This window comes from Triturus cristatus, chromosome 1_2, assembly GCF_964204655.1.
Source record: "Triturus cristatus chromosome 1_2, aTriCri1.1, whole genome shotgun sequence".
NCBI lineage: Eukaryota > Metazoa > Chordata > Amphibia > Caudata > Salamandridae > Triturus > Triturus cristatus.
This window is the reverse complement of record NC_140580.1, coordinates 938,104,430-938,130,251: the sequence shown is the minus strand read 5'-3', so window position 1 is coordinate 938,130,251 and position 25,822 is coordinate 938,104,430.

The following is a 25,822-nucleotide window of genomic DNA, read 5'->3' as shown; positions in this document are numbered from 1 at the left end:
CCCGAGGACCCCATCACCTGGACCTGAAACTCAACAAAAAAAGAAGGGGGCTGTGCGACCCCCTTCCCTGAGCCATTAATGGCCCTGGAGACTCCATCCCCAAAGCCACCTCTTAGGCTATGTCCTGGGGAGCCCACCATCAGGCCATACTGGTTTCCCTGCCCACACTGGCGCTGGCAGGGACACCTGTGTTTGCTTCCACTTAGCAGGAGCAATTTTAAATCTCCTGCCAAGTGGGAGCAAACACAAAGTCCGCTCCCAGTGGGTGAGAGCATGAAAAATGCTCCCGCCCGCTGGAAGCGTACTTTTCCTCTGTTTGCCTGACCACACTGATGTGGACATGGAAACAGATGAAAATATTGCTCCTGCCCACAAGAAGCAGCATTAGGAAACTTCACCCACAGCCCCCAACAATAGTGTAGTGGGAGCCCTGGGTGGGCACCAGGGCACCCACCCTTTGTTGGCCAGGCCCCAGTGGTTGGGGTGCTGGGGCTGAAATCAGCAAGGAGAGGGGGCTGGGTGACTCTTCCCTTTTAGTAGGCTGCCTGGCCCCAAGGATGGGGTCCCCTGTGCCAAAATTGGCGCAAGGAGGGGTCGCTCTATGCTCCCTTCCTCTACTATTACTTCCGAGTCCTGGAGGATGGTGTCTTTGGAACCAAAATGGGCTCGGGGAAGGGGGCCACATGGCCCCCTCCCCCTAAATATCACACGGGCCCAGTGGGTGAAATACCCATGGCCAGGCCCTTTGGCTAACCTCACTCAGCACACGGCCAAAGGTCGTATGCAGTGTGGGGTTGGCTGCCTTTACGAGGATTGGCCACAGGGCCTGGCCGCAGTGCGCATGGCCCTAGGGTTGGCTGAGCCAGGCCCTATGGTTAACTCGCCCATCATGCACAACTGAAGCCCCTGCGCAGTGTGCTGTTGGCTGCCTTTATAGGAGTTGGCCTCAGGCCAAGTGCAGCAAGGGGTTGACTGCATGCAAGGGGTTGGCCACAGGCTCTGCAGCCAACTTCCTGCTGTGCACAACCTGAGGCGATGCACAGCAGGGGTTGGATTTACGTATTGTAATTAAATATTACTGTACGTTTTAAAAAAACTCGAAATTCACTCAAAAACCCAAAGGTTAAAGTAACATTATAGGTAGGTGAAATGTTCAGTAACAAGGTAACGTTTTAAACTCCAAAAACAACAGATATTCACCAGTTATAGTTATAGTTATCTCAAGTAACTATAACTGGTGTCCTGAGGTAGGTATACCTGGCTCCCTCACCATGCACTGCTAATCTATCTCATATACTGCATCACTCATGACATCTATCACATCACTGCAATATTTGCAGTGAAATTACTGATGAGAAAACTGTGCATGGCTGGGGCGCGAGTTATAGTTGCCTTAGAGCCTGAGTTATATTTACTTGAGATAGCTATAACTGGTGAATTTCTGTGGTTTTTAGAGTTTAAATTGTTACCTTGTTAATGAACATTTCACCTAACTATAACGTTTCTTTCACCTCTGCTTTTTTCAGTGAATATATGAATGTGTGTGTGTGTATGTATCATCAAGTTACATAGATGTGGAGTTAGGAATATTAAATCTATACATCCCTATATACACTTACCTTTCTATATTGTGTCCCTTGATGTTCTGTCCTCAATTTTCCTGTACGGCGACCATTATATTCTGGGGGTTGATATTCAGGAGTACAATCTCTTAATATTCATCGAAATATAAAACCTGTCACAAGCATCTTTCCAGTAATTATCAATACATGAGCATCTCCATGCAATGCGATAAGAGTGGCTAGGATGGGCATTCTTTTTTCTATCCAAAGTCCCATTTTAAATTATACTTCTTGATCCATTATAAAACTTTATGATACAGAACGTCTGTTAGACCCGGCTTCCGGGGAACCAGGGCACTCAGGGATAACTGCGTTCCAGTCGCATCAACTGGATTGTTCCCCACTGGTGTTCTGGGGCCGCAGTACTAGTGGACCCAAAACTGGATAAACAAGTACTCCTCTCCAGCACTTGACTCTGTCAGAGTAGCGAGACAGAGCAGTCCAAGGCTTACTCAAGGAGGTGAGTTGGGGTAGACATTCAGAATACAGTGCACACCGTACCACCAGCTGATAAACTCAATGTCCAGTCAGTGCTTTACTTTTTATAAAAGAAAAGTACTTTGATACACACAAGATAATTATACTACACATAAAACTAGGATAAACAGTGAAAAACAGATGTCTCTACAACTCTCTGGGACAGAGTTCTGACCCCAAAAAGTATTATAGCTCCTAGACGCCAAGCACTATAAAAACACAGTTAACATGAAAACACACAATAAGCATTGCATATTACCGACCATGTTACACAGGGCTGCTCTCATTCCCTAGAGCCTTGATACCAATCTTTGGGTTGAAAGGATATAGTTTCAACATATGATGTGAAGTCAAATGTTCTTGATCAGCCCCATAACCTCCACCCAAAACAACAGAAGTGCCCTCCCGTCATGAGTGAGGACACCGCTCTCGTGGTGTCACGGATCTGACCACAGGTGCCTGATGTCTTGGCACAGTTTACTGGAGTCCCACTAGTCCAGTAGCCACTGGCTAGCTGTAGGAGGGTAGTGGCTGGACAGAGTGCCAGTTCACCCTGATACCCCCAGAGATCACAAAAAAAAAGATGGGGGCCTGTTTCACTGGCCTCTATTCCCAGCTACTGCTTGTACAGGCTCCCACAGTGCAGGGGAGGAGGTTAGAGGGGATCTGATCTCACCTTCAATGACTAGAATCAAGCTTCCCCCTCTCTGGCTCCCTTTCTGTGCTGCAAGCTTCCTTCCACACCAGCTTCCTTGATGTGCCGCAAGCTTCCTTTCCACACCGTGATGTGCTGTAAGCTTCCATTCCACACCGTGGTCAGCTGTCTGCAATTTCCTTGTTCAAAAGCACACGCTCCACAAGTCTCACAGAAACAGCTGGTCTCCAATGTTGCTGATGCCCTGGATTCTCTTTGAACTCTTGGCAGCAGACTCCATCCGTCACAGAGAAAACTGCCTTAGTTCCAGTCGCAGTGAACAGTGTCTTATCTCCTGCCTTCACACTGCGGGTTGCGCCTGGCTATCTTCAGACGGACCTGGTGTGGCCGTCTCTTCAGTCATAGACCAGTCTTGAACAACAGCTTACCACTCAGGCCAGACTTCTATCACCTCTGATTGATAGGCTCATCCAATCAGAGGGTCTGCTACATTTGCATCCTGAATACACCTCCAATCACAAACCCTTCATGGATGTTCAATGCATGGCTAAAGCATGCACAATTTCCCTCCATGTTTTTCTGGTACCAGACTGTGCATCCCTCAAGAGGAATTTTAATTAACTTCAGCCCAGGAGGCACTGACCAGTGGGTGAGGGTCCTCTTAGAAGAGTTAGTGCAGCTAAACCCAGATAAGAGCTGAGTGTCTACCCCAGCCCACCAGGCCTTTCCAAGGAAATGGGGAGGGGCACAGGCGACCTGGAATGTCCAGCAGAACAGCTTGTATTCCTCACACTGGCTCAGCTCACCATTCTTCCCCAGTACACCACGGGCTCTCAAACACACGTCAGGTAGACAAAGGCAACAGGACCACAGGCATGGCAGACTGCACAGACTTGGTCAGGAGGGTGCCTAGGGACTCACCCCTTCTGACTTTAGATTTATTGCTGCCACCACTGTCTACCACAGCCTTAATAGAGAGGGCAGTATCCACTCTCTGAAAAATAGGGGTGCACTAGGTATGCTCCCTCGACTTAAGAGCCAAGCTCTAAGGTCTTAATCCATGTAAACAGGGAGAGCCTCAGTGGACATGTATGATTGTCATGCTCACTGAGGTAGGGATCTAGAAACCATACAGTAGCTTTTGAGTGGCTTGCCTGGAGATTAGCATAAGGCAGGGGAAGCACTCTCTCTAGAGACATGCAGGAGACTTCCCGTCCCAACATATGCCCTCCCCAGATCAGAATGGCCGGTAATTACTTCCCAGTGGGAGACGACCGATCATCTGATTCGATAAACCGGCGGGAAAGTTCATCTGCATTACCGTGCTGTAAGCCTGCTTTATGTTCCACAGTAAAATCTAGTCCCTGCAGAGATATGGACCACCTGAGCAACTTTGGGTTCTCCCCCTTCATTGCCATGAGCCACTTTAGGGGCTTGTTATCTGTCTGAACCACAAACCTTGCACCAAACAAGTAAGGCCTGAATCTTCAAAGGGCCCACACTATGGCAAAACATTCTTTTTCAACAGCAGACCAGTTCTGCTCCCTGTGGAGTAGTCGGCGACTTGTAAGGGCCACCGGATGCTCCCTTCCCTTTTCACTGAGCTGGGCAAGAACTGCCCCAACTCTCTTGTCTGAAGCATCTGTCTGCACAATGAAGGTCTGACTGTAATCAGGGGCCTTCAACACAGGTGCATTGCATAGTGCAGTCTTCAAGTCATCAAATGCCTTCTGACACTCTTCAGTCCAGATCACCTTCCTGGGCTGCTTCTTCGAGGTCAGGGCTGTCAATGGAGCACCAATGGTCCTATAGTTTGCTACAAAGTTCCGATAGTAACCAGTAAGGCCCAGAAAGGCCCTTACCTGGGTCTGAGTAGTGGGAGTCTCCCAGTCCAGCACCGCCTGGACTTTAGCCTCCAGGGGGCGAACCTTCCCATTACCCACCTGATGTTCAGGTGTCAGTTCAGAGGCAAGCTTAACTCCCTCAACTGAACCATCCTTCTCATCACCTTGCAATAAGTCAGGGAGAGACTCACTCTCCTCTTGCAACTCTTCAGCCATTGCAAGTAAAGCAACTGTGTCATTACTGGGAAGACACACCACCCTCTCTAAGGGCACCTCCATGACTGGTAGGGGAACCGAGGGTGCTGGCCTGACAGACCAGACCAGTATGGCAAAACTTCTCCACATCCTGACCAACTCCTGGCCAGTAAAACAGAGGTGTTAACCTGTGCTTTGTCTCTTTGATGCCCAAGTGACCAGCTAGGGGTACTTCATGGGCTAGCTGCAGCAGGAAATTCCTGTGCACCTGAGGAACCATCAACCTTTTGCTGGCTCCTTGCGCTGCGTCAGCGGGCTCACTGTAAAGGAGTCCATCTTCCCAAGCCACCTTGTGCTTTCCGTCTACTCCAGTAGAGACCTGTTCCTGAGCAGTGGTCCGCAGACCAACAAGTGTAGGACACTCAGCCTGTGCCTTACAAAACTCCTCACGGGACGGTCCTCCTGCCACAAGCAGCTCCTGCAGCTCTGGCAGGGACCCAGACTCCAGCACCTTATCCACCTCTGGATGCTCACCCTCCTCTCCAACTGGAGCAGGCGGTGCAGACACCAGGACAGGTGCCTTCTCAGAATCTGCCCTTAGTTCTTGTTCTGGCCTGTTCCCCTCTAGTGTCTCTTCCACTAGAGTGGTCCCCACTTCACTAGGAAGCAGTTTTTCAGTCTTTACCCAAGTGAGCACAGCTGATGAAATCAAGGCCATATAGGCCTCAGGGCCTGGTACTAACCCAGGTTCAATAAGATCATTCCCCAGAAAGCACCCAGCCCCCTGCTTCTCTCGCACCCCGACATTGACCATGGCCTTCTTGCCATTCACCCCTACCTGCACTCTAGCAAGAGGGCACTGCATGTCATCACCACTAGCTACAAGTCCATACCCCTTGGAACCAAGGATGATCTCTTCGGGTTTGAGATATTTGCGTTCAACCATAGTCCTGTGGGCACCAGTATCCCTCATGGCAGGAACCTTCCTTCTATTGATACTTGCCACACTCATATACCCCGTTGAGTTAGGGTGAATATGCCTAAGGGCTTCTGGGTCCAGTTCCCAGATGTCCCTGGTGACTAAGTTAAACTCACTTGAGCCTCCCTCCATTTCTGCCCCCACTGAAAGCACACTTGCTATCATGGGTGCCACTGGCACCACGTCCTTCACTGGGCAGCCTGGCTTTAAGTGTCCCTCTCGGTGACACTTATAGCATTTAATCACTGTGGGAGTGAAAGGACCCTTACCTCCTTTCCCCTCCTGGTGCTGACTAGAGGCCTCATTCCCCTTAGACTCTTGTCCTGACTGAGAGCCTTGGGAACCGTTCTGGCCCTTCCCCTCTGGTCTAGGGCCAGCCTGCTGGGAGTTCTTCTCCTCCTTGCGCTTGGAAAGGGGTTGCCCCTGCCCCCTGTTCACTCTGTTGGCAAGCCACTTATCTGTCATCACTGCAAGTTTCTCAGGATCCCTCTCAGGAAGGTCAGACAGATATTGTCTGAGAGGGATAGAGCACTCCTCCCGGAGACACTCTGTTATCATCACCTGATTTAGGGACTGGTAATCATTTGCTTCCATCCCTCTCACCCACTCATTCCAGTCTCTCACTATGTCATGGACCCAATTCTCAGAAGGAACCCCCTCTGCCTTCTTGTTCTCATGGAACCTCTGCAAGTACTGGGCTGGTTTCAACCCAAACCGCCTAATCAAAGCATCCTTCATGCACTCATATGTCAGACTGTCTTTCTCAGGCATCCTTTCAATTACTTCAGTCCCTTCCCGAGGGAGGCAACTCAGTAAAGTCGCTGCTTTTGACTGAACACTAAGACCTTGAGCCTTACATACTAGATGAAAGGCACACATCCAGCTGAGAATATCAGTCCCAGGGACATACATGTGTATCAATTCTTTTGGTACCTTGGTGGTATTTTCATTTCCCTGGAACTTTGAAGTGGACTCACCATCCACAGAGCTAAGCCCTCTATCAGCTGCTAACTTGAGCTTCTCTTTCTCCAGGGCTATCCGTTCTTTCTCCAATTCCCCATCCTTCTCTTATTCCTGCTGCTCCCTTTCTTTCTCCAGCCTCTTCCTTTCCCTCTCCTTCTCTTTCTCCTGTCTCTCCCTTTCCTTCTCCAGCCTCTCGCTTTCCCTCTCCTTCTCCTGTCTCTCCCTTTCCCTCTCCTTCTCTTTCCAAGCCCACTCTTCCTGTCTGACCCTTCGCTGCTCCTCTTCTGCCTGGCGGGCCATCTTCAGCTTCTCCCTCTCAAACTCCCTTGCTTTCTCCTCTGCTAAATCCTTAGCTTCCTGGAGTTTCAGCTGACGTTTAAGGGTCTCTGCTAGCTCAGTCCCTCCTAAGGAGGCGAATCCTGGGGCAGGGGAAAAGGTAGAACTGGAGATAGGGGGAGGTGAAAGCCTACGGGCAGGTCTAGGGGAAAACCTATGGGAAAGCATAGGGGAAAGCCTAGGGGCTGGTATAGGGGAAGCCTGCACTGACTGACTTGGCAGGCTTGTGATAACAGTGCTCTCCAACTCCTGCACAACAGTGACCTCTTGCTCAAAGCATTTTGTAATGTGGCTAATCAAGTGCTCCCTGTCCTTAGACCTTGGGACTTTCCACCCCCTGTCAGCACACATTTGCTTTAATTGCTCCACAGTCAAGTTCTGCAGTTCCAATTCCTCTCCAATGTTATCTGCCATTTTATGGGTATCTGCTGGACTTATCAACTGGCCTCAGTGTCCACTGAGCCTGAAGTCTAATGATCCAACACCACTTGCCACCAATGTTGGACCCGGCTTCCTGGGCACAAGGGGACTCAGGGGTAACTGTGCTCCAATCGCATCAACTGGAGTGTTCCCCCACTGGTGTTCTGGGGCCGCAGTACTAGTGGACCCAAAACTGGATAACCAAGTACTCCTCTCCAGCACTTGACTCTCTCAGAGTAGCGAGGCAGAGCAGTCCAAGGCTTATTCAAGGAGGTGAGGTGGGGTAGACATTCAGAATACAGTGCACACTGTACCACCAGCTGATAAACTCAATGTCCAGTCAGTGCTTTGCTTTTTATAAAAGAAAAGTGCTGTAATACACACAAGATAATTATACTACACATAAAACTAGGATAAACTGTGAAAACCAGATGTCTCTGCAACCCTCTGGGACAGAGTTCTGACCCCAAACAGTATTATAGCACCTAGACACCAAGCACTATAAAAACACCGTTAACATGAAAACACACAATAAGCATTGCATATTACAGACCATGTTACACAGGGCTGCTCTCATTCCCTAGAGCCTTGATACCAGTCTTTGGATTGAAAGGATATAGTTTCAGCATATGATGTGAAGTCAAATGTTCTTGATCAGCCCCATAACCCCCACCCAAAACAACAGAAGTGCCCTCCCGTCGTGAGTGAGGACACCGCTCTCGTGGTGTCACGGATCTGACCACAGGTGCCTGATGTCTTGGCACAGTTTACTGGAGTCCCACTAGTCCAGTAGCCACTGGCTAGCTGTAGGAGGGTAGTGGCTGGACAGAGTGCCATTTCACCCTGATACCCCCAGAGATCACTAAAAGAAAGGTGGGGGCCTGTTTCACTGGCCTCTATTCCCAGCTATTGCTTGTACAGGCTCCCACAGCGCAGGCGAGGAGGTTAGAGGGGATTTGATCTCACCTTCAAGGACTAGAATCATGCTTCCCCCTCTCTGGCTCCCTTGATGTGCTGCAAGCTTCCTTCCACACCAGCTTCCTTGGTGTGCCGCAAGCTTCCTTTCCACACCGTGATGTGCTGTAAGCTTCCTTTCCACACCTTGGGCAGCTGTCTGCAATTTCCTTGTTCAAAAGCACATGCTTCACAAGTCTCACAGAAACAGCTGGTCTCCAATGTTGCTGATGCCCTGGATTCTCTTTGAACTCTTGGCAGCAGACTCCATCCGTCATAGAGAAAACTGCCTTAGTTCCTGTCGCAGTGAACAGTGTCTTATCTCCTGCCTTCACACTGCGGGTTGCGCCTGGCTATCTTCAGACGGACCTGGTGTGGCCGCCTGTTTAGTCATAAACCAGTCTTGAACAACAGCTGACCACTCAGGCCAGACTTTTATCACCTCTGATTGATAGGCTCATCCAATCAGAGGGTCTGCTACTTTTGCATCCTGAATACACCTCCAATCACAAACCCTTCATGGATGTTCAATGCATGGCTAAAGCATGCACAATTTCCCTCCATGTTTTTCTGGTACCAGCCTGTGCATCCCTCAAGAGGAATTTTAATTAACTTCAGCCCAGGAGGCACTGACCAGTGGGTGAGGGTCCTCTTAGAAGAGTTAGTGCAGCTAAACCCAGATAAGAGCTGAGTGTCTACCCCAGCCCACCAGGCCTTTCCAAGGAAATAGGGAGGGGCACAGGCGGCCTGGAATGTCCAGCAGAACAGCTTGTATTCCTCACACTGGCTCAGCTCACCATTTTTCCCCAGTACACCCACGGGCTCTCAAACACACGTCAGGTAGACAAAGGCAACAGGACCACAGGCATGGCAGACTGCACAGACTTGGTCAGGAGGGTGCCTAGGGACTCACCCCTCCTGACTATAGATGTATTGCTGCCACCACTGTCAGTCTACCACAGCCTTAATAGAGAGGGCAGTAGCCACTCTCTGAAAAATAGGGGTGCACTAGGCATGCTCCCTCGACCTCAGAGCCAAGCTCTAAGGTCTCAATCCATGTAAACAGGGAGACCCTCAGTGGACATGTATGATCGTCATGCTCACTGAGGCAGGGATCTAGAAACCGTACAGTAGCTTTTGAGTGACTTGCCTGGAGATTAGCATAAGGCAGGGGAAGCACTCTCTCCAGAGACATGCAGGAGACTTCCCGTCCCAACAACGTCAATCTCCACAAGGTTTGTAGACGTTTTGATAAATCATAAAAAGTTACTTTTAATACAACAGCATCCCACGTATTAAAATTCCTTTACAGATAGAGAGTGCTTTCTTCAGAGGATAATTTTGAATGATTTGTGTCCCTCAGGACCTATCTTTCCAGTTGCCAGCCAATAAATGACTGAAGTGCTTTTACTTGAGCTAAGTCAAAGCCAATATTAATCAACTTCCCAAGAACTGTGGGAAAGGGTGTGGTATTACAGCTGTGAAGTGAGGCAAAGCCCCTGTGTTCAGGGGTGATTGTAGGTATGTTGAAATAAGCCCATTCTATGCTCACCACAATCAAGGGGATTATGACTCAAAGGGACAGACTTCAGGCCACTGTCATCTTAAAGATTTTTAGGGCCCCAGGCAAGACATAATTAGGGGGCCCTGTATGGAACAAATTTTAACTTTATTACCCTTTCCTGCTATTTGAAGGCTGCTTAATGATGTACAGTATTAGATAAAATAAAGATGAAACATGATTTGTCCCAGATCCCTCAAAACCTTAAGATGAGAGTTGGTAGAGAGACAAAGTCAGGGGTGGAGGTAAGCAGAGCAATTTTGAAACAATCAAATAGACAGATGTTGAAAAGAGGGAAAGGTCGCTTCTTCAGGGGGCCCTTTTGAAGGTGGGGGCCCTGGTTCATTGTCCAATTTGCCCATGACTTAAAACGTCTATGCTTCAGGCCACTGTTGAATGGCTCTCATTTTGGTTCACCTCAACCCAACCATCCTTATCAGATTTTGACTCCAAGCGAGGGAGAGGGAGAAGGGGAAAGAAGGAGAAGGAAAAAGAAGAAAAAACAATGGCAGAGAGAAGAAGCAGGGTTCTGGTACGCTGTTTAAAGCAACACTGCTTAGAGACAGAGACCACTGCCAGAAACAGGCTATGAAAGCAAGGTTGCAATAAAGACAGACAAAAAGCACTGACATTAAAAGGCCAGCTTAAAAATCGAATACTGGGAACAAGGTGGGCAGCTGCCAAGGTTCCTGAGTGAAAGTGGAAAACCAACAAAACGAAATACTGCAGAGGCATAAAGGAGGCTGGGGCGAGGAGTTCAAAGCCTACAGAAATACAGCATAATGACGAACCATCTACAAGTATGCCAAAGAGAGAGGGGCTCATTTATGAGCCCCTGCGTCCCTTTTGCGCCACTGGTGCGTCACTTTTTGTGACGCTCCAGTGGCGTAAAACATGCACCCTGTTGTGCCATATTTACAAAGTGACGCATCTAGGTAGATGCGTCACTTCGTAAACCGCTGCACTACATTATACCTGCGCCAGGTATCATGTATGCAGGGTGTGCGTACCCCCGCAAGAAAGGGTCGTAGGAGTGGCGCAGCAAAATCTATGAGATTTCGCTGCACCACTACTAGGATGCCAATGCGTCAAAACCTTACGCCTGCCTCATGGCAGGCATAAGGGTGACGCAGGCTCTTTCACATGGGGCTTGCCCCATGTGAAAGGAACATTGCTGTAGTTGCGTCAGGCTTCTGACACAACTCCAGCAATGCGCCACTTTTTACGCCGACATATACGTCAGTTATACTGACGTATCTGTCCTTCCTTGTGACATGATGCGTCATATTATAAATATGACGCATCATTGGTGTCGCAAGGAGGGCGCACTGAGAAGTGACGCATCGCTGCTTTCACGCAGCGATGTGTCACTTCTCATAAATGAGGCCCAGAGTTTCCAGTCAAAAACATGAAACCAGATAAAACTTCAGCGAGGGTCTCTGTCCCAGGAACGCCCAAGAACTGCAGTTTCAAGGTCAGAAGCTTTGTGCAAAGTGAGAGCTGAAGTATCCTTTCCAAGCCTTCCAGGGGACTCCAACCTTTTCTATTAAAAGAGCTATTTGTGTTGGCTGGAAATTATCCCAAGCTACTAACATTATGAGCATTGCAACAGTTATAGCATCATACAATATGATATTAGTGGCCAACATATGCAAAATTACCGGCAGTGATCACCTCAGTGCTTCCGGCAGAGTTGTCAGCAGTAACGTTAAGAAATGCCTGATCTGTTCGCAATGCCTCTAGGTGGGTAACAGACACCAGCCACAGCTGCAATGCCCCTGGCACCAAGTAATAATGCCAGTGACAGGTCTTCTCAGCACCGCATCATTTTGAAATATATTTTGGAAACCAAGCAATTTTTCTCCAAACATCAGCTTACGAGACCTGAAATTACACACATTTTCATCTTGATTACATGTTTTTCAATTTTGGTGTACATATATTAATTCAACCAAGCAAAACCTTCTAATTTTGCAGACTGGGCTGCACACAGGAGAGCTATCCACAGGTAGCTGGAGAGCGAGAAGTAGCTCACGATCTACTTGTTGGAGAAGGCTGGTCTAGACCCTGGAAATGGCGTGTCCACAGCCAGTCCAGATGACACACCGGGTGTGGCGGCTTTTTCCCCACCATATCATGACCTTGGCTGTGTCATTAGAGGCAGTTTTGGGGAGCCTCAATTACTGCACTGCAATTGGGCATTATTATCATAAACAGATTTCTTTGAGACGAGCAGTGAGAAGCCTGGATTGAGATGCAAGTGGAGTGTTTTCAAGGTCATGCTGGAAAGGTAAAAGACACATGCCAGTGTAAACTGTTTTATGGAACAACCAAAAACACAAAGGACGGGTTTTGGAAGTGGTGGAGTGAGCATGACACCACTGCCGTGCCCCCGCACCGCCGAGACTCGCCGCCACCTGCCTGACAGATTACGACTTAAAAGTGGTCTGGCAGGTGGGCGACGTGGCAGCCAGGCGGCGTTGCCTCTTTCAAAATCGGCAGTGCCTTTGAAAAAGGCACTGAAATGGGACCGCGCAACCAGGTTCCTGCATGACATGGACTCGAAAGTCCATGCCGTGCAAGAATTTATGTGCGTGCACACAGGGGGGCACATGTTATGCCCCATTGTGAGCATCCACATGCGGTGGAGGGACCCCCCTTTGTTTACTCTCTGCCACGGTGTTCATGGGGTAAGAACCTTCAGGACACCGCCGAAGGGCAGGAAATTCGTAATGTGCTTGGTGGGACCACAGTGGTCCCGCCAAGCATATTACAGCCTCTGACTGCCTCGCCACCTCCAGGGAACGGCGGCTTCCTATCGGTAGTACCAGGGCCGTCTGACAGCCCAACTTGGAATGGGGCAGTCGGACCACTGGTGTGGCGGTGGCTGGACCGCCACGCCCCAACGCGTCTGGCAGTCCTTGGACCGCCAGACTCGTATTTAGGTCTAAAGTATGGGAGCAAATCACATAAACAGTAATCACATGTAGGTGCTGCTACCGGCTATAGGATCCTTTCCCTCTCTCTTCATTTCTTGCATTGTATTGGGACCGGGTGGTCGTGGTTGCTAAGTCTATCTTCCATTTCATCTTTATATCTAATCCTTGACTCAGTAGCCCCAAGAGAATCATAAGCATGGTAGTAGTTCTAAAAGCAGTTGTTGAAATGAATGAGTAAATTTATAAAGTTTGCTGGTAGTGCTTAAGTTGTAAAAAAAAAGACAAAAAAAAGTAAGTGCCACAGCAACAAGTGTGACAGTTCAGTCTATTCCAGGACACCCAAAGGTATAAGAACGGCCTGGGTGGCAGATATTATTAACTTGTAATGTATAATGACGTATTAAACACTCTTATTGTGATCACCTCAAAATTAGACAAACAGCACCACCAATGGGTGGAACTGTCAAAGGTGCTGGTGTTGAGAGTTAAGTGCCTGTGCAGAATACCGCCTCAAATTAAGCACTGCTTGTTGGACGCCCGAGGCTTCAAGGTGCTAGGAATTACTAGAAAACAATACGAGAGCCAAGAACCCAGAATAAACAAAATGTCACAGCCTGGCTCGAAATCCACGGCCAGGTCCTCCCTGGACCAGGAACCAAGCATTCTGGGACCAGTTTTGGGGCATCACCACTCATCAGCCAGGCTAGCTTGAAACCGGTGGCGTAGCGAGCACGGGACGTTTCAGCGCTCCGGCCATCATCTCCTTGTGTTTGCTTCCATAAATAGGCTTTTTCTGAGATGCCCTTGTTTCAGAATTTCTCTTGAGACTTTGGCCCACCAACATCACTTCGCAACATCCGGGGAGAAGGGAAAGGGACATAATGCACCTTTTGACCCCCCCCGCCCCCCCCCACATGACATTAACGATTTGACCCTTTGTCCCAGCCTTAATTAGCCTGTCATTAGCCTGATACTTGCTGAAGTGGGGTGAGAGCAGAACAATGAGGGTAAACTACAGAGCATTAATACGGCCCTATTACATTCTGTTTTTTTTTACTCTCTTATATAGTGCAAACTCGACTCAAAGGTACATTACACAAGGACACATTCATTTTCAGGTAGGAGCGGGGAGATTAAGGGATTTGCCCAGAATCACAGGCTATTGAACCGACGCCGAGACTCGAACCTGGTTCCCCAGCTCCGAAGTCGGCATCTCTGGCCATTGAGCTCGCGATCATAAGGACCCTCACACACTCGGCTGTAAGTGTTTATCTTCACTCAGCATCATACCAAGCGGTTATCAATTTCCCTATCATGGAAGACCCTGTACTATACCGCTACTGAATTGAGGCCAGCTCAGGTGCACGCACGCAGGTGCGCTGATGGTTCCAGGAAGGCCCACTCCCTCCATCTGCTGGCGGGCGAAGGAACACGGCTGGGAAGCCCAGGTAACTCAGAGGGCCCCCGCATGAAAGAGGAACAGAAGAGATCAGCTCAAATTGAAGGGCGGAGGACACGCTGGGAGAACATCGGCGTGCAGCGAGGGATACGCGACAGGACCCAATTAATTATCCGAGGCCTGGGGTCTGTTGGCGGAGGACCGGCGGTCGGAAAGGGCATAGGCTGCAGGCTGACTCCGGGCCCCACTGAAGCCGGTAGGGCACAGACAACCATCAAGCCTAAGCAGGGGCTCGGCGGGAGTGCCCCAGAGCGCCAGACCGGAATCTTTGAGTAACGCGAGGGGGCCCCGGACGAAGCCTGGACCTCGGTGCAGTCGTCCTCCCCTGCCTACAAGGCTTTGCCGGATGCTGCAGCTGCGGCCTGCCCTTGAGCCAGTTCCCTCGGCCGCGAGACTGCGGAATACAGCATGTCACCTCCCTGAGGCCTAGCGGACTGTAGGGTGACATTTGGTGTTCTTTTACCCTGCAGAAGCGCCGGTGGAGGCGCCGTGAAAACACTGGCACCCGCTGCGCTTTGAAAACTTCCGGACCTCCTCTAGTGGACAGGCTGCAAGAGTATTAAACCTCTACATACTGAGAATCCAAAACCAGCTCAAGAGACACCAGAGATTCCTACGCACACTCTGTGGAATTATAAGGGTTCCAAACACTGCGACTGGGGAGAGATTTTCAAATCCACAGCCCTCAGAGCCTCACAGTCCAACGCAGCACCTCTTACCTGGCTCTTGGGGTCAGGGGCAGAGCACCTTCCACCTCTCTGCACTGTCGCTGACAGTCCGCTACGCCGCCTCCAGTTCAATCGAGGCCGCCTGCGAGGAGGACTACAGCCCCCAGCGTCCACTCGGCGTCCCGCCCACATCCGCCGGAGAAGCGCGCCCGGAGGCGCTACATCAACAGACGCTTCCCCCGCGTCGCGGGACGCGCGCGGGCGTCGCCGGCCGTCTGTGGCCGTCAGAGGCAGGAGGAGGCTGGGCTGGGCCACATCCCTTGTTTCTGCTAGACCTGTGAGTACATATTCCGGTTTCGTACCTACTAAACTATGTCTACCCGTTCTGGTAAACTGTTAAGGAATGAAGGCGTAAGGGGGCCAAATACAGCAAGCCCCATTATTGGATCTATGGACCGCTTCATTACCAGGGTGGCGGCGGTGATTGATAAGGAGATTGCAATGTCTGAGCGGCGTTTATCTGAGGTCTACCTCCCTTCGAGACGTTCATCCCTGGGGGGCGATGCTCAATCATCACTTATAACTGCAAGTACCCAGTCCCAGGACGATATTGCGCCTAGTGTTTTTGGTACTTCCTTAAACCCACCCCAGTTGGTCGACATTGAACAAAATATAGGAAGGCTAGAAAGTTTGGCTGCTCTTTTTCCAATAGTCACCATGGAGCCAGATGGTCTTGGTAAACAGATTGCATCATCATCCATCAATGTCCCAAGTGAACCCACTACTGTTGTGGATCCTCTATTTTCGTCCACCTCGCTCTTGGGATTACCAGTAGGGGAGATAGATAGGTCCCCCAATAATTCCCAAACAACCATCATTAGACAGGAGAATAGGCCCTTAAGCAAAAAGGTTCGTAAACGTAAAAGGGGCTGCCCAGTTAGACAGGCCGCGCTTTATCAAAATTCAAGAAAGCCTTTTGGAGTGGGTATGAGAACTTCAAGGGCCAAAGCTGTAGCGAATAAACTGGCCATACCCGGGGATGTTGTAAACTCTCCTGAGGAGCCACACTCTGGCCCAAATAGCGCGAAACTTTTAAAGTTTACGGACTTAGCAACGGTAGGAAATATTCTTGAGAAGGTTTATAGACTCTTGAATCCGTTGCTAACTCAAGTCAAAGGCCTTGGGGATAGGATCGACAAACTCGAGCAATCAACCCTTGACGGCTTTCACGCACTTAAAGTAGCAGTTAAACAAACAAGTAGAGTGACCGAAGCTAAGAACTTGGTCGCAACCGGAAACGTGCCTTCATCTCAGGGAGCCTCTAAGCATCCACTATGTTGTGAGAAGGGAGCTTCTAATAGCCCATCTACTACAGCTTCCACATCCATTCCAAGTCCCAAAGCAGGACTTTTGCAAAAGGGTCCTCAATCCCAGATAGTGCCCGATAAAAATAAACCTAAGTCTCCCCGACAGAAGCAACCACAGGTAGTGAGTCGTATAATGGAAATTCCTAAAAAACAAGGGGCTTGCACCAACTCTAGCAGGTTAGCCTTAGAGAAATCCCTTAGGTCCGTCCCCCATCCTATCACCAGATCGACCCTTACACCTGCCCCAAGCAAACAAGTGAGTCAAATTCCCCCAGTAAATCTTTCACCAGACTGTCAACCCTTTGCGGCAGTCATGGTTAATGTGCCTCCTTTAAAAGACGGCCAGTGGGAAAATCATCAATCACTTAAGAATAAGTGTATCCACTGGCTAAAGGCAAATAAGCCAATCCCGCTAGGTGTGGATGGCATTATACTGAGTGTTCGTAGAGTGGACTGGGTTGGACACGGAGAAAAAACACAGGAGGGGGACTGTATAATTGTAAATTTCCAAGATCCAAGAGTGGTACCATCAATTTGTACCCCTGTTCCTAATATGGGGGTCCCGGGGGTTAAAGTGGTAGACCTTTCCTTCTTTTACCCCAGGCAAATCATTGACTCTACCGGTCGAGGCTTAAGTCCCCCTGTTCTTGATCAGAATAGGAATGGGTTTTCAGGGGTCTCCAGGGAGAAACATTTGTGTTCAGCGGGACCCATTTGACTGGAAGTTGGGCAGAGAGTAGATTCAGTGGAAATATTATCACTTAGCAAAAGTAAGCCTGCAAGTGGGATAGGTGACCTTACACCCACCTTGCAAGACCCTTGCTGTCCTCACGTTTTCCCGAGGAGCTCTACAGGCGGGGACATTCCGGTGCCCTGCAGCACTCCGGCTGTGACGGACCTTGTCTTTAAGGTTTTCAGCTGGAATGTCGCGGGGATTGCAGGAAAGCTGCCCCTGGCTGACTTTACTACGCAGGTTGACGAGCACTCTCTGTGCCTCTTCCAAGAGACATGGAGTTGTGTGCCGGTCCACAGGGTGGGTTTTTCCTCCTATTTCTCCTCTGCGCATGTCTCAACTTCAGGGAGGGGGCGCCCAGCCGGTGGCCTCCTTATCTGGGTTGCGGCATCTCTCGATTGCAGAATTATGGATTTCCCCACAGGTTCTCCTGACATTCAAAACATAACTTTAATAGACCGAAGGGGGAGAGTTGTTTTAAATGTTTATAATGTTTATGCCCGGGGAACCGTGGGCGGGAGAAAGTCTCCTATAATATCATTACTCGAGACTTTGTTAAACAACACCCCACATAAGTCTTGTACACTGGTTGCAGGTGACATGAACTGTACGTTCGAGCCTTTGGGTTCGGACGTCTCCCTCGACCAAGAAGAGGAGGACACTAGGTGGGGGATTCCGGCTCTGGAAATCCCACCGATCAAGAGGTGGTCAGAAGTGGCGCTTCAGTTATACTCCCTGAGCCTTGAATTCAATCTAAGGGCTGTTAATGGGAGGACACCCTCGGATAGGCTGGGTGCTCACACGTATAATAGGCCCGGACATACCTCTAGGTTAGATTATCTCTTAGTAGACGTGTGTCTTTGGCCCTATGTAAGGGACATGCAGGTGGTCCCCTCGGTTGAAAGCGACCATAACCCGCTTTCTTTAAGTATGGCTCAGTGGTGGCGTCACTCAAGTAAGGTCCCTATAAATCAAGTAGCAGCACCACCTGAGGTATCGGAAGTCTCCCCTTGTGGCAGGCGAATTAAATGGGCCAAACTGGTTTTATCAGAGGGGAAGGTAGAAGAAATAAAATCTCTCCTAAACCATACAGTACTAAACCTTGGAACATCGTCGGAAGGTGTGGGTAGAGTGAGTGGGCTCTTTGTCTCCCTGACTGATGCCTTGACTAATGTCTTTACCCTTCATCATAATAAATTGGGTAATAAACTCTCTAAAAAACCCCCTGAGGGTTGGTATTCCCAACCATGTAGGGTTCTTAAGGCTAAGTTAGTTGAGGCGATTAAAGCTAAGTCCCGTCTTGAGATACAGGAAGCAAGGAGGGCCTACAATAACTCTCTTAAACTAGCCAGGAGGGAGTGGGAAGATAAATATTGGGATGACCTGCTCCAGGCCAGCAAAAGTAGAGACCCAAGGGCATTTTGGAAACTTATAAGTGCACGGAAAAACCCCGATGCACTTATGAGACCCTGTAACATCCCGCCACAAAGCTGGGTAAAGCACTTTGGGTCTTTATACCTCCCTCCAGAAGGGGATTGTAATGCGGGGATGGCTCTTACGCATATAATTGAACCTCATGCCTACGACCTCTTTACTCCGCTAGAACTTGAGGGGGTTATAGGGTGGGTAGCCCCACGCAAGGCTGCGGGTCCCGATGGCCTCCCGGGAGACCTTATGAGGGCATACCCAGCTGAATGGGCACGGGTCATAGCAGCGCTACTTAACGACATCATGATGGGAGGGGCAGTACCTGAATCCTGGAAAGGGGCGGTGGTGGTCCCAGTTTATAAAAAAGGGTGCAGGGAAGCTCCAGGTAATTACCGACCCATAAGTCTGATCGACTCCACCCAAAAGATAGCAGGTAAAGCTATCCTCGGAAGGATCCTCCATTGGGTGGAGGAGAATAAAATTCTTTCAGACTTTCAGGCAGGTTTTCGGGTCGGAATGGGGACAATTGAGCAGGTGTTTAGGCTGATATTACTGGGGTGGAAGGTGGTGGAACTGGGCAAGGGCAGCCTTTATTTGGCCTTTATAGTCCTGAAGACTGCCTTTGACCTAGTCCCCCGAGAGGATCTTTGGAGGGTACTTCTCGAGCTGGGCTTACCCCCTTACATCTTGTCACTTCTTATCAACCTTCACGCCCATACCTTTGCCCAGGTCCGCTGGGGTAAAAACGGTGAACTTACTGAGAAGATTCCAGTCTCTAGGGGCGTAAGGCAGGGCTGCGTTTTGGCTCCAACCCTATTTTCACTTTATGTGAATGGGGTGGTAAAACATCTCCAGCAAGAACCAGCCGACGCCCCCTGTCTCGGTGGAGTCCGGATCCCCACCCTGCTATTTGCGGACGACACGCTCCTGATTTCGAAGACCCCTCAAGGTCTCCAGAAATTACTAACACGATTTCAGGAGTTCTGTGATGCAAGAGGATTAACAATAAACGTGGATAAAACAAAATATCTAGTCCTAAATCCTCCTAAGAAACTGGGCCGCCCCCCGACTCTAAATTCGACACCCCTAGAGAAAGTAGCCGAATTTGACTACCTGGGTATCCGGATTACGGATAGGATGTCCTGGGTTAGTCATATTGATAAAATGGTCCTCAGCCATAGGAGAGTGGGAGGTGCCCTTATGAGGGAGTTCAGGGCCTCTCCAAGAAGATCACTCACCCCAGTAGTTGACATTTACAAGGCTAAAGTAGTGTCATCAGCCTTGTATGGGGCAGAACTGTGGGGCCATTGCTGTTTGAAAGATCTAGAGACAGCGGAGAGTAAGTTATTGAAATCTCTTATCTCCGTTCCCCTGAGTACTCCATCCGTACCTGTCCGGTTGGACATGGGCTGCAAAAATATTAAAGACCAGGCCCAGCTTCGCCCGCTTTTGTTATGGACAAGAATCTGGAGGGGTGAAGAATTGAAATCTTATGCTGATGCCTTGGGAGAAATTATGAGTCTGGGGGGCTGGGCCAAAATAAAGTGGCTTAGAGATACCAAAAAGCTCTTGGAGAATGTCGGTCTAGGAGGCTGCTGGTCATCACGTTCAGCCCCTACAAAAGAAGTTGTCAAGGCGCATTATTGGAACTGGTGTGCGGAGCGGCTAAATACAACCTCCAACCACTGCAAGTCGACTGTCGCCTTTTTGCAAATTAAAGACACTGTGGCTTTTGAACCCTACCTGGACTTGATAACTCTCCCTTATGACCGAGCCCTTTATTTCAAATTCAGAGTTGGATGCCTCCCCCTAGGTGCATTGGTATCGAGTTGGTCACCTGTGCCCCGCATTTCTCCCAATTGTGCATGTTGCCCTAGCAAGGTTGAGACTATTGTACACGTTTTATTTGCTTGCCCGGATTATGCAAGGCCCAGGGGTGTCTGGTTGAAACCCCTCTGTCGCAATATGGGCACACGTAGTCACCTTGAGGCCCTGCGCATTTTAACGACGGACACTTCCCCCCTTTTTGTGTGTGGAATTGCGAAATTTTTAAAGTGGTCCTGGCTCATTCGCTGCAAGAGATTGTCAGTAGCTGTTTAATTCTTTTTTAGATAATTTATTATGGGAAATTTATGCCCTTTTTTATATTCTTATGTTTTTCATACTGGCTTCTTGTAACTGTGATTTTTATGTGTCTATTGTATTTTTTATGTGCTTACAAGATATCTTGCATATCGAATAAAAGCTTATGACTGACCTTATCCTGCTTTTTTGCGGCTCGAACAGATGCAAGGGCAATAAATGGGCACCTAGTACCCCAAAAGATGCCAATGTTTTGGCCCTTGAGGTGGGGTCGTTTAGCAGGAAGCTGCACTTCCCCTGCAAGCCCAGGGCTGGCCGTCGTTTCTGCTCCACATTTCCTGTGCATGCTTCCTCTCTGTATGCACGAGGAGTAGCATAGGATGAAGATGGTATTACACCCCTGTAAAGGAAGCTCCTGAATTATGCATCAGCTTTTCCCAAAGCTGGGCCTCGGGCCGGAGGCAGCCGCTTTCAAACCGAGATGTCGCCGGCTGATTTAATATCTGCGTCCAGTTGTTGGGAATAAAGTGATATATGGCTTCTGGTCTTCAGCGGTAGAGAAAAGAGACTGCAGCGGGGAGGGCAAGAGGGGGGGGGGGGGGGATGGGGCTGTGGTAGAGAGAGAGGGGAAAGCGGACGGGAGAAAGGAAGGGCGGTGGAACAGATAATGAGGGGGATCTGCCGGGAGGTAAGCGAGGAAGGGAAGCTGCAAGGGAAATGAAAGGTGAGTGACAGCGAAAAGGGGGCGGGCAAAGTGGGAGGCTGAAATGGAAAAAGGTGAGTGACAGGTACGGAGAGCTTTGAAGTGAGAGGTAAAGTACAGGGGGTAGAAGGACAAGCGATTTAGGGATGGGTAGAAGGGAGAAACAGAGGGAAACATGGGGGCATATTATCAAGCCAGGCGATAAAATTATCGCCGCTTTAGCGGCAGAAAAATATGGGCTTCAATTGGAATTCCATAGAGCATATTATCAAGCCCATTATCGCCGTTTTAGCGGCAGTTTTCTGCCGCTAAAGCGGCGATAATTTTATCGCCTGGCTTGATAATATGCCCCCAAGAGAGGATAGATGTGAAGCAGAGATGGAAAGGAGAACATGAAGGGAGAGACATGGAGGGGGGAGTTCATGGAGGGAGGGAGGAAAGATCGAAGGGGGGATGAAGGTGCGTGATAAGAAAGAAGGGGTGTTGTGAGGTGGTTGGTGGGAGGGAAGAGGCGAGTGAGAGATTGGGGAGCTTGGAAGAGGAAGCTAAGGCATGGAGGGATGGGGTTGGAAGTTTTACAAGAGAATGAGTGTCCTATAGGGAAAGGAGCAGGGTGAGGGGTAGAGGGAAGAAAGTGATTGAACTTGAAGAGTGAATGGACGTGAAGGCGCCAGAGATGGAGGCTGGAGGGGAGAAGACAGTGATGGGGAAACGCATGAAAGGGGGAAGTAAAAGGAGGGGTGTAGGGAAAATTATTATTTCAAATGAGCACATAGTTTGTATTAGAAGAAATTCAAGATAGGTTTAATGTGCTAGTGTAGATTTGCGGTATAATTTTGCATATGGAATTGTGCACCTGGCCACACTTTCATATGCATACATATTTAAGTACTTGTGTATTCAAGGAACTCTGCAACTCTCTTAGATTTCCGAGTCTAATTCTGACAAATCCATAAATTTGAAGTAGGAGTATGTGGGAGCGCACATTTTTTTTTCCTCCAAAATGTTTGTGAGTTTATTCACTAGCGCACTTTTAACCTAACCTGCACCTCCCGCAGTATATCCACGTAAAACTGCTCATTGGTTTGTTGTTCCAATGTAAGTTAGTGTTTGGAGTTTACTTTGTTGTCCAGAAATAGATGGCATAAAAAATAAATAAACATAGTGATGTCTCCTCACCCCTCACCCTTCATCTGTACTGTCTCTCCTGCTCCTTCCTTGCTAAATCATCCCACTGAAGAAACACTGTGTGGAAATTGCCTATATATATAATTTCTGTTTTTGATTGTTTTGCTCTTTCTTTCTACAGTTTGTGTCTCAATTTCCCTCCATCCGGTAGCAGTTCTCAGTCTCCTATAAAGTCATAGAGCGCAGGTAACTGTTTATTTCAAGTTACTGCAATATTACAGCAGGACCATCAAAATGGTGCAAGTAGCGACCGCCTCCTCCCAGTTCAACTGTCACCTACAAGATTCCAATCTCCCTTCTCTCCACATACATTCTATAACCATGGTAACCTAACATTTCATCCATGGTTAAGACTCAACACATCTTTCCCCTTATAACTTGAACAAATTATAAGATACGTAATATAACCAACATCCATTGTAGCTTATGTACACTTATACATGAAGCATCACCTATGACAAAATCAACATACAGTTGACATAAGAAAAGGGAAGAACATGAAATATGTGTGTGTGTGTGCGTGTGTGCGTGTGTGTATCGGGAAAATCACTGACTACTGGTAAAAATTCAAAATCTAAATGGGTTAGATAAAGTTCATCAACAATATAATCACAAAACATTATCTGACATTCGCCTCTAATTCCTTTGACAACAGGGTATGACTGGTGTCATCTTTCCTTTCACTCATCACCTCCTCCTTTCTGGTCTCCTTTCTGACATCCAGTGAATTTCTACCCACTCCCCAAAAAATCAATTGCTATTTTTTTATTCCACCATTTACCATCCCCCAGGTTCATCACACGTTCTCTCACTTCTAACACCTTCTTAGGTGCAGAAAATTTGGAATCCCCCCTTAGGCACTAATCCCGAAATGTTAACTTTCACATAATATTCTACTGCCACCTTTGATCTTCTTTTGCTCTTATTCACATATTTGTTCTGTGCATGTAACCTTTTACTTTCTCCACCTTGTTTTTAGGTACCAGAAATTCACCCATCCATGACCATATCATTTTGGATGTTGGCACGCTCCCTCATAATAACATAAAAGGTGACACTTTAGTATCCACATTTAGTGTGATGTGCACAGCCAATACTAGTCTCCTTAATTCTGCTTTACAAATCAACCCATTGGTTTTAGCCAGTTGTATGTTTTTGTTTACTGCACAATTGAATCTCTCAACAAGACCATTGCTCCTAGTTCTAGTGTGTTTAACTCCTAAAAACTTTAGAATCTCCCCAAATTGCCCGGAGGGGAATTGGCACTCATTGGCTGTTAATATTTCACCAGGAATCCCCTCTTTTTCAAAAACAGATTCTTAAAATGTTATCACCTTTTCACTTTTGGGCACCTTCACTAATTTCACTTATGGCCAACGGCTATAATAGTCTTTGATTACTATTCCACACTCTTGTACATTTCCAGATAATATCATCATCAGACCAATTATGTCAATCGCCAATTTGCTCCATGCCTTGTTGGGACCTTTATGGCTTTGATGGGGCATGGGACTGTTATTTGAGATTTGTCACTTATCGCACAATTCATGCAATCCCTCACATAGTGTTCTACGTCCTTATCTAACGCTGGCCACCAAAAATACTCTGGTATTCTCCTCTTCATTGCTCACATTCCTATATGCCCCATCGTGAGCTAAAGTCAGTACTTTGTTCCTCATCCATTCAGGCACCAGCAAAAGATCTAACTCATGGGTACTCACAAACATTTTCCCAGAGGCCACAAAGTTTGTTCTGTAATGTGACAAGTGCCACATTGATGCCAGCAGGGTGGCGGTTGAGGGTTGTGGGTAGGGTTGGAAGGTTGGCAGTAAGGTGGGTGTAGGGGAAGCGAAGCATATACATCTAGGACCTCATTATGATGTCGGTCGGAAAGCATTCCGACCGACTCGGTGTAGGAAACGTTTCTGATCGAATTGGAATCAGGGAGTCGGACTGACCAATTACGATGTTTTCAAACACTGTTCGGTCGGACTCACATTGACTTCAATGGGAGCCTGTGTTCCGATCGACCACGCAGGCTCCCATTGAAGAAAGGGATGGGTCGGGAGAATCGTGCACCCTGTGGCGGGCAGTGGGCACCCCATGATGCCTGCCACACTGTGCATGGTTGGAAAGAGGGGACACATGGGTTCACCCACGGGGCTCATTTGGTAGGCCGACATCCGATCCGTATCGAAACAATTGATTCAGAAAGGCTGTCCGAACCCAACATCGTAATCCGTTGGCCGGAAACACTGTCCGTAGACCTGTTGGAGTCGGCTCTGACCGACTCGGTTCCTCCAAATGCCGTTCGACACCGAGTTGGAACCAAGTCAGAAAGTCTATAGAGTTTTCGATCATCGTAATCAGTCGGAAGGGTTTACGAGTCGGTCAAAAAGGGGGGTTCCAAATTGGATTCAGACGACCTGAATGTCATTCGGATTCTTTCCAACCAACATCATAATGAGCCTCTTAGTGTCTGAATATGAAACCAGAATCTTGGGAATAATCTCGCCTTCTCCACTTAACCAAATTGTGTGATCCTCATCAATTGTTTTATTTCATTTTCTCACCTTTTTCTTTATTATCACTAATGAGGACCTCAAAATACGTAACTTGAGGATATATGCTGTACAAAACCATCTACTGTGTTTGATTTAATAAAACTAAAATGCCATTCATGTATAATAGAAAGCCATGCCACCCAAAGAGAGCACATAAAAACTAACTTGCCTCTTAGTTCACTATTCGCATTGTTGTCAGGGTAGAGTAAAGAATTAATGTTTTTAAATTCATGTTTGAAAACTATCACTTAAAAATAACACTTCTTAATGCACTAATATAATCTGATGTACTAAGGTGAAACAGTTCTGCATATGAATCAAATACACTTTTTGAATTTTGAACAGACTTTGTCATACTAATACACTTTCACCTCAAGATTTCTTTAAAAATGAAGGTATTTCTAAAGTTAAGCAGTGCAGGACACCCTAGTTAATTCCTTTCTTTAACTTAAATTAACCTTTAAATAAATCATTGCCAATTTTCTTAACATATTTTTAATGTTAGTGCAGACTCGAGTAAATAGCAGCTCAGTGCTCATGTTGATTAGGAGGCCGCATGTAATGGTAAGGAGGGTTGCATGTGGCCCCGGGGCCATAATTTGAGTATCAATGGGGGGCGTGGCTTGACACTGATGTAGGAGGAAGGGGACCTCGAAGTTCCTCTGCTGCCTCCCTCTGTTCTCAT